At 33.2% G+C, this 8,959-nt stretch overlaps 1 pseudogene; it reads left to right on the top strand.

The window, feature by feature from the left end:
- The first annotated feature begins 6,903 nt into the window (after positions 1 to 6,903).
- Positions 6,904 to 8,722, top strand: LOC113727451 (UDP-glycosyltransferase 83A1-like; annotated as a pseudogene).
- The last annotated feature ends 237 nt before the right edge of the window (positions 8,723 to 8,959 follow it).

Raw genomic sequence — 8,959 nt, 5'->3', positions numbered from 1 at the left:
TGCAAGCAACATAAAAAGTTACCCCTCATGGCAATTAAGCCTTATACATGGTTCATGGGATTGGTACGGAATAAATAAACCAAGGATGGAGAAGTTCAATGGCTTGGCATAAGATTTTCCCCCTAATTTGTAGTGAAGATGTGGATGAAGCCATAGCAGGACAACCAGACCAATGTTTGACCATTTTATTCTTAAGAGGTAGACTCTGCTTTTGAATAGAAGTCAATACTACCTATCTGGATTCTGGAACCCTTGAAGTTGCTGTTGGATCTCTTACTGCTGCGAACCTTAACCTGCAATTTTAACGATCATGATCCATTAAAATATTGTGTGCAAAGATTACATAAAACCAAATTAGAAGCGACTCAAGAAACTCTGTCAAGTTTACCTGAAGGCATTTGCTAGAATTCCTGGTGATTTGACCTCAAGTACTTTCCGCTGAAAGCGTTCTTTAAAGGTTTGAGAAGTTTTCTCATCCAAAATATGCCAGTTTAAACCACCATCCGGACTTCCTTCAAGTGCCCTGACAACCAAAACAACCAAATTTCTTACATAATTTCACTTGGAAAAAGAAAAATCCTTGCTAGGATATCACATACACAAGATCATTGAATTTGCATTTGGTGTTGGGTAATAGGGACCTCGAACATCTAGAGTAACTAAAATATTCGATGTTATATTTCTTGAAAGGCCGAATTTTGACTAGCCAGCACATAGCTTTTAGACTAACTATTTGAAATTCAGAACCTAAATTGATGAATTTTGTGAACTACAATATCTTCTCTTAAGGATGTCATAATCCTGTTTTATGCTGGAACTAATTTATCTTGCGTTGGACAGTTAGTACGCAATCACTATCCCCCTAAGTTATGGTTCACTTCCTTAGAGAATGTAAAGTGAACAGGACCGAAAACAAGGATCATTATCATCAGCATAAGCTCTTGTGAAAAGAATTTCTTTAATTGACATGGTGACACAAAATTTGCTTGAACAAGATTTTCTCTATTTTTGGGGTGGGAAGGAGGAGTTTTTTTTTTTTTGGGGGGGGGGGGGTGTTCAGAGACTAATCCACGGTACTTTCTTTTCATCCTTGGTTACTTTTTAAATCTACTGGTACAATGGGATGTTCGTGTGAGTAATGGATGAAAGTACATTCTTCTGCTTTATGTGAAAGGCTTAGTTTTTCCACATAGGACTTGAGAATTAAAACTCTTGTCCAGTCATTTTCGGTCCAAATCTTGCATTGTATTCAAAACGCTAGCAATGGGAGCTATAATTCTGGATCAGCTAAGCCAAGCATTAATTCTTACATAAACCAAGAGGAATTCTCGACCGTAAATGCATATACTAGGACTTACGAAGGAAAACCATACATTCCCACTTGCAGTCAAATGAGTTCAATGCTTTCAAACCTAGTCCCTTTTCAGAACACATGAGACCTATCTGGGTTTGTTTTTTAGTGTTTTCCAAGTTTATGAGTTGGAATTTCAAACTTTTACTTAGCTGATATAGGCATTTAAATTAGCTCTGCACATACCACATTCATAAGGAATCTTCCAATGAGTCTGGAGGTTTTACAGATTGGTATTTCGAAATTTTGTTTGGCTGATCACAAGGATTTACGCTGCACATACTACTTTCACAAGGTATCTTCCTAAAGAATCCAGAGGTTGCACTGTCAAAATCAATTAGCACGGAAAAGAAACATTACCTACCCAGGAACGAAGAAACCAATTATATGCAGTAAGTCAGAAAGCTGCAGGGTAATTTATATTTTCATGGATTCGTCCTAAAGGAAATATTTAAGGGGGGTTATAAAATACGTCCTCCTAATTGGTTATAAAACATGGATTCATCCTGAAGGTAATATATATATATATATTTTTTCATGCCAACTCTTTTGGTTCGGTAAAAACCTAAAGGAAATATTTAAGGTGGCAAAAGAATCAGGGTTTTCCACTCAAATAAGGTCAAGGGAGAAAGTAAATAATATTTTACGCACGCGAAGGAAAAGCTTTCTAGGAACTGCCACGAACATATTTAGTGCTTCAGGAATCAGGACAGGAGTATAAAATTACGATAACATAGTTATTATGTCAGATTTCACTGGACACGAGTTGATATCATGTCCTCCTAATGTTTTCTGCAAAAAATCTACATGAAACTAAAAAGAAGAAAAGGAAAGAGAGGGGAAAAAAATTGAGAGAGAGATGAGAAAGCAAAACAAAAGGACACTGGACTCTCATGTTGTTAGTTTTTCTTGAATTTTAGTATAGCTCAACAATAAAGAGGTTGTTCCCTTCAGAAAGTAAAATTGAAGCCTCAGAATACATTAAATTTAAGCTAAGAAGGTTGCAAGGAAAATGATTCCCAATTAGACATTGATCACCACCACCACAGATTGGCTCCAAACTCAAAACGTGACCTAATATAGAATATGGTAATGTTGTAACATCAAACCTGCTCATGTGTATAGGAAATGAAACCATTGAAGATGCCAAAGAAAATCATATCAATCCATTGGATCCCGCTTGGGCTCATCGTTGGCAGACATTAGCTCATACAACACTAGCTCATGCATTTGATTGTCTGATACTTTTATAAAGTATCCAACAACCTACATGGAGAGTAACATAATAGTTTAGGAGATGAGAAGTCAACCAGATTTCTAATCATAATCAATGAGGTAATACTTACAAATTTAATGATCAAACTAGGTGTTCTCTCTCCCCATTTTGAAGAAAAACTTTCGTGTAATCTTGTTATCCTCTAATTTTCCATTCAAATGCTTATTTTTCACTAGGCTAGAGATTGTGCATGCTTTTTTCATCCTTCTAAGAACAACAATCACCACTTTTAAATGGAGTCAAAATAATCAAGAAAATAGATTTTTAGGGACTAAATAGTCACAAGTAAAACTTGTAGAAAAAGAATCTTGATCCCAATACTTTAAGGATGCAAAATTACATTACCCTTTGAAGAAAACTACTGGTATTGATTCATCTTAAATCAGCCTATTCACTTTATCATCCATAAAATATCAGTTTAAGGACTTTAAATTGTCTTATTATTACTATATAAAAAGTATGAATCTTGTTATTAGGGAGTGTCAGTGTAAGCACTTTTTTATTTTAATTTTTGTTATCCCTAAATTACCCTCATCTCTTTTAATTAGAATTATTGCATTTTGATGTGGTACTAATTAAAAGAAATAAAACACTCCAATTGATTACATCTTAATAGTATTGGTAATTATAATTAAAAATTGCTCATTAAAAACTATTTACCTAACCTTGGACTCCACTCTTGGTATTAGGGAGTGTAAGTGTAAGCACTTTTTTTTTATCTTAGTTTTTGTTATCCCTAAATTACCCTCATATCTTTTAATTAGAATTATTGTATTTTAATGTGGCATTAATTAAAAGAAGTAAAACACTCCAATTGATTACATCATAATAGTATTGGCAATTATAATTAAAAATTGCTCATTAAAAACTATTTACCTACCCTTAGACTCCATCTCCAATTATTATACATATCAAAATTTCTTAATTGAAGCATGAAAAATTTCTCATTAGTCATCAGTTGAGACTGTAAAAAAAAATTCAATGTTTAAATATAGACAGTCTCTAGAAAATGGAGAAACATACAAGGAGAGGAGAACACTTATTCATCTGTATATCTTCATAAAAATATCACGAGCAAATTTTACAATTATGCACTCTTTGCCAATATAAAGAATTTTTCATATTGCAGCCAATGGATTTCAATATACAAAAAATGATGACACATTTATAACTGAAATAGAAGTATTAAATTGGAAAAAAAGAAATCTGAAGTAGCACCATACAAACCACTATTATCATTAATAGCAACCGATCAAAACAAGAAAAATTGAAAAAAGTTGAAAACTATTCATAAAATAACATAAAGTAAATAGCAAATGAATTAAAAAGTTAGAATACAATTCAAATAATACCAAAGACAACATCCAAATCACTTATATCCAAGGGAAAACAAACATTGTTATTGACAATAATTTAGTAATGCTTCATTTGTATTGGTTTGAGCAAACCAATTCCATCCATCAAGGTAGAAGCCATCTCCAATAATAAAATAAAAATTATAATAAGAGTACATTTAAAATGAAGAATGACAAAATGAAAATGATATCCAAATTGTTTTTGGTGATGCCCAAAATACCCTTATTTTTTCTAATGATTACATATATTTATTGTATTGCAATATTAGCGAATAATGGAAGCGGTTATGAAATGAAAAACTTTAAAATTAAGTAAATTTTATTTATGGTGACAATTGTAATTAGACATATTTAGTGCATTCCAATAATTGATTCTAATAATTGATAATAATGATAGCGATTATGGATTAAAAGTTGGCAATTAAAAAATAAAACACTGCAATATACAAAAAAATTAATAGTAAAATTGTTAATTAGCCACAATTCTCATTCCAATTCCATGATCATCAAAAAAAAAAAAACTAATACTAAAACCAAAAATATTGTGCTCATATGCAAAAAGTAGACTTGTTGCTTTTGCTTCACATTGGATTGTGCTAAAAATATGAATAAAAGAAAAGGAAAATGGAAAACCTCCAACTATCTCTATCTATAAACTTTCAATTGTTAGAATGTACAAGCCAAAAAAAAACTTTACGCCGTGAATGATTTATACTCCACTATTGGCAAAAATAGAATTAACATAATATCAAGAATTCAAATTACATGTTTGTTTATTTATTTTTTAACTTAATTATATTCTTCATTTATAAAAAAATTGCAATGATTGTGGTTTATATGCAATAGAACCATGAATATACAATAATTTTGGTAAAACATGATGTTATCAATATTTGATATGTTAGAATTCAAGCTATAAATCAGAAAGTGTTTGGTACATGATTCCAAATTCAATTCTAAGGGACATGTCAACTATTGGAATGTTTTCTATCTCTTTTCATTTGATAAAATTTTTAAAAGTAACTAGCTTAAAAAATAAATAACATAAAAATACTATATTATGATGTTGATGATCAAAATTTCATAAAAAATTTTTAGTATCTAAAGAATAATATATTTTAAAATATTACAATCACGTGCAAAACACATGAACTATTACTAGTGAAGTTTAAGTAGGACTAAATTTTTATTGGAATATCTTAATATGGTTATAATGTGGTATTATAAATTTTAGTTATGCACATAGGTTATAGCTTTTATTTCTTTAGTTTTTGCCTCTAAAAGAACAGAAATTAAAGTTAAGAGATACAAGTTGCTAAGGCAAAAACATTGTTGTTCTTTTTAGTATGACCTTTTCATTTTTTAAATATATTTTTAACTTCTCAGCCTACTTTATTTTCATCTGTACTTGATTCAGGGATTAAATTTCTCCCCAATGTGTTGTAATACTAAATAAATTCAAGGCACAAAATTAATTGTGCTATCTACCTTTCTAATTGGTTGTAGTTATAAGTTCTAAATAAATTTCCTTGACTTAGGAATCAATTCTATACCAGAACTAATTGTGCATGTCTTTCATGCCCACAGAGGGGGTTCTTTAATGCCCATCCATTTAGCACTTCAGAGTGTGCATTTTAGCAGGGTATAAAGTTATTTCGATTTCAAAAGTTTCTGAAATTCGCCTCATCCTAGAAAAATATTCTTGAATTTCAATAGTTGATCCCTATGCGCTAAAGATGCAAAATTACATTAGCCCTCTAGTAAAATGTGGACTTAACTAAAGAAAACAGTTGATAATCGATTCAACTTACTACTGTGATTGGTAAGACACTAAATCAACTTGTTCAATTTATATTCAAGAATTTAAGTACTTTAAAGTATCCTATTCAGTATAAGTAGGATTGGATTATTTTTCTTTTTTGGGTGCAATACTAGAATTTTAGAAACATAACTACTTTGTAGATTTGATTTTTTTTAAATGTTTTTTTTTATAGTATAAGTAGAAAAGCGGGACTTTTCACTTACATTCCCTTCCCTTCCGAACCACCCAACCCACTTACATTCTCTCCCCTCGAACAATCCAACCTATTCCTCCTTCAAATTTATTTCTTGTTTTTCATAATGTTCTTGGAGGTATCTTCTCTGTTTCTTTCAAATTATTCAACAAAATATTGTATGATCAGGATTATTGCACGCTCCAGAGCGCCAGAATATGAAGACTTTATATTTTTCAAACCAGTTGGCCATTTAATTAGAAGTTCAATACCTGATGTATGTAAAAACTTTTGCTCCTTAGTTTTAGCCATTCAAAGACTGAATACTTAATAAATTATGTGTGTACAAATTGACTACTTAGCATTATTGTAATTTGATAAGATAAATTATGACTAAATATTGTTTTTCCTAAGTGGGAGATTTTGAGTTCAAGATCTATTACTTATAATCCCTTACACCTTATCATCCAACCTGACCCTCCCCTTGGATGTATTTAAGAATTGCAAAGCATATAGATCATTTAAGGAGTTTTAAAGACACATAAAAAATTTTATTTTAACTTTAAGTTAATATAAAATGTGTAGAACGCAACAAGACAAATAACAATAAGACGTGAAGGGTATTCTTAATCAAAGACATAGAGGAATATAGACAAAGGAGTTGCGTATAAAAGAATCAATGTAAAACCTAGAATTGCAAAAATAACACATATAAAGAATTAGTTGTTGTAATTCAACAAAGTGTTGTAATTATAATTTTAACTCACAACTCCTAATGTTGTTATTTAAATTCATAAGGCAAATTAAGTAGTGTTAATTCGTAATTGAATAATGACATTCTGCTTCATTATCCAACACGCATAATGCACGTGCATTTTCCTAAGCAGTCTATAAACGGTGGGAGAAGTGTGGAAGTTCTTCTGTTCTTGTACTACAATTTCTGCATTAGAGGAAAGGCAGGATAAGATAACAACAAAATATCATGAATCATCCTCATCCACATGTTCTAGCCATTCCTTATCCAGCGCAAGGTCATGTTCTTCCCTTAATGGAACTGGCCTTGTGCTTAGTCAGGCAGGGTATTAGAGTAACAATTGTGAACTCTGAATTCGATCACAAGAGAGTTATCAAATCATTATCACAGGAGGACAAAGTACCAGCTATGATGCAACTGGTGTCAATCCCAGATGGATTGGAATCCTGGGAGGACAGAAATGACCTGATCAAACTGACGCTATCAGTTTACCAGGTCATGCCTGCGAATCTGGAGTGTCTAATAAAGAGCATAAATCAATCTGACTGTGATAAAATCACATGCATTATTGCTGATGAGACTATGGGATGGGCACTAGAGATTGCAAAGAAAATGAGAATCAAGGCGGTAGCCTTCTGGCCAGCGTCAGCTTCACTATTGGCACAGATATTCAGCATCCCAAAGCTCATGGATGATGGAATCATAAGTAGCACTGGTAAGATTGACTCATTTTAGATAATTCCTTGCCAGCACCATTAGAGAAAGAAGATAAATTTAATTGCAGTCATCAAACTGCTAATCATCAGAACACGCATTAGTACTATCGGTTCTACATTTTGCTATTTTGTATTCAGTTGAAAAGTTTCTAAACACGTCAAGCTTTTTAGTGTAGGTACCGTGTTGAAGAACCAGATGGTAAAGTTGTCACCTACCATGCCAGAGATGAAGCCTGAACATCTTGTTTGGACCTGCTTTAGTGATCTCACATTACAAAAATTTTCTTTTGATACCTTTTTAAAATCTAACACACTAGTTAAACTGGCAGATTGGTTGATTTGCAATACAAGTTGTGAATTAGAGGCGGCAGCCTTCACTTTATTTCCTCAAATACTACCTGTAGGCCCTCTTTTGGCAAGTAATCGACTTGGAAAATCGGTTGGCTCCTTCTGGCCTGAAGATTCAGATTGCTTGGCATGGCTTGATAAGCAGCCTCCGCAATCTGTCATTTATGTTGCATTTGGGAGCTTCACAGTTTTTGATCCGACACAATTCAGAGAGCTGGCACTTGGGCTTGAACTCATCAATAGGCCATTCTTGTGGGTTGTGAGGCAAGATTTAACTACCGAGACAGACAATGCATATCCTGAAGGCTTCAAAGATCGAATACAAGGCCGTGGGCTACTAGCAGGCTAGGCACCTCAGCAACAGGTCTTGAGCCATCCTTCGGTGGCTTGCTTCCTCAGCCATTGTGGTTGGAACTCTACGATCGAAGGTTTGAGCAGTGGTGTTCCTTTCCTCTGTTGGCCTTACTTTGCAGATCAGTTCCTTAATGAGAAATACATATGTGATGTTTGGAAGATCGGTTTAGGATTTGAACGAGATGCAAATGGAATCATTGCACGAGAAGAAATAAAGAATAAAATTGAGCAGCTTCTCACTGTTGGAGAATCCAAGAAAAGGGCCTTAAAATTAAAAGCCAAGGTTATTAACAGTGTTACCAAAGATGGGAGCTCTGGCAAGAATTTCAACAATTTGGTCCAATGGATTAAGGCTGAGAAAAATTATTCCTGCTCTGGATAGGCTTGACTGCCACATGTGAAAGTGAATCAGGAGACTGATGTTGAAATGAGACCCCAGAAGGATATCATTGTGAGTTGTTCGCTTCAAATTCCACCGCCGGCCCCACTCCCTCCGACCAAAAGAAAAAAAAAGTTCCGAAGAAGATCATTTTGATTGTATTAATAATTAATGATCTCTCATGTTGTATTCCTACCTCTTCGAGTATCAATCTCTAAGGCTACTGAGAAAATCATGATAATCTTTTTAAAAATGCAATATGACATCTCATGCATGACTCGCCTCAGATCATATCATTCTGTTGCCTACAGGACCAATATTCCAACTGTTCTTTCAAAAGAAAACACAAAATTTGGCCCTTCCTGGCATAAAGCAAGCACATGAGATGAAGCAAAAAAGGGCATGGAGCAACTGAGCAAGATATATGTAGTT

The sequence above is a fragment of the Coffea arabica genome, chromosome 2e, assembly GCF_036785885.1.
Source record: "Coffea arabica cultivar ET-39 chromosome 2e, Coffea Arabica ET-39 HiFi, whole genome shotgun sequence".
Lineage (NCBI taxonomy): Eukaryota > Viridiplantae > Streptophyta > Magnoliopsida > Gentianales > Rubiaceae > Coffea > Coffea arabica.
Note: the sequence above shows the minus strand (reverse complement) of the source record. Positions and strands in the feature narration are given on the sequence as shown.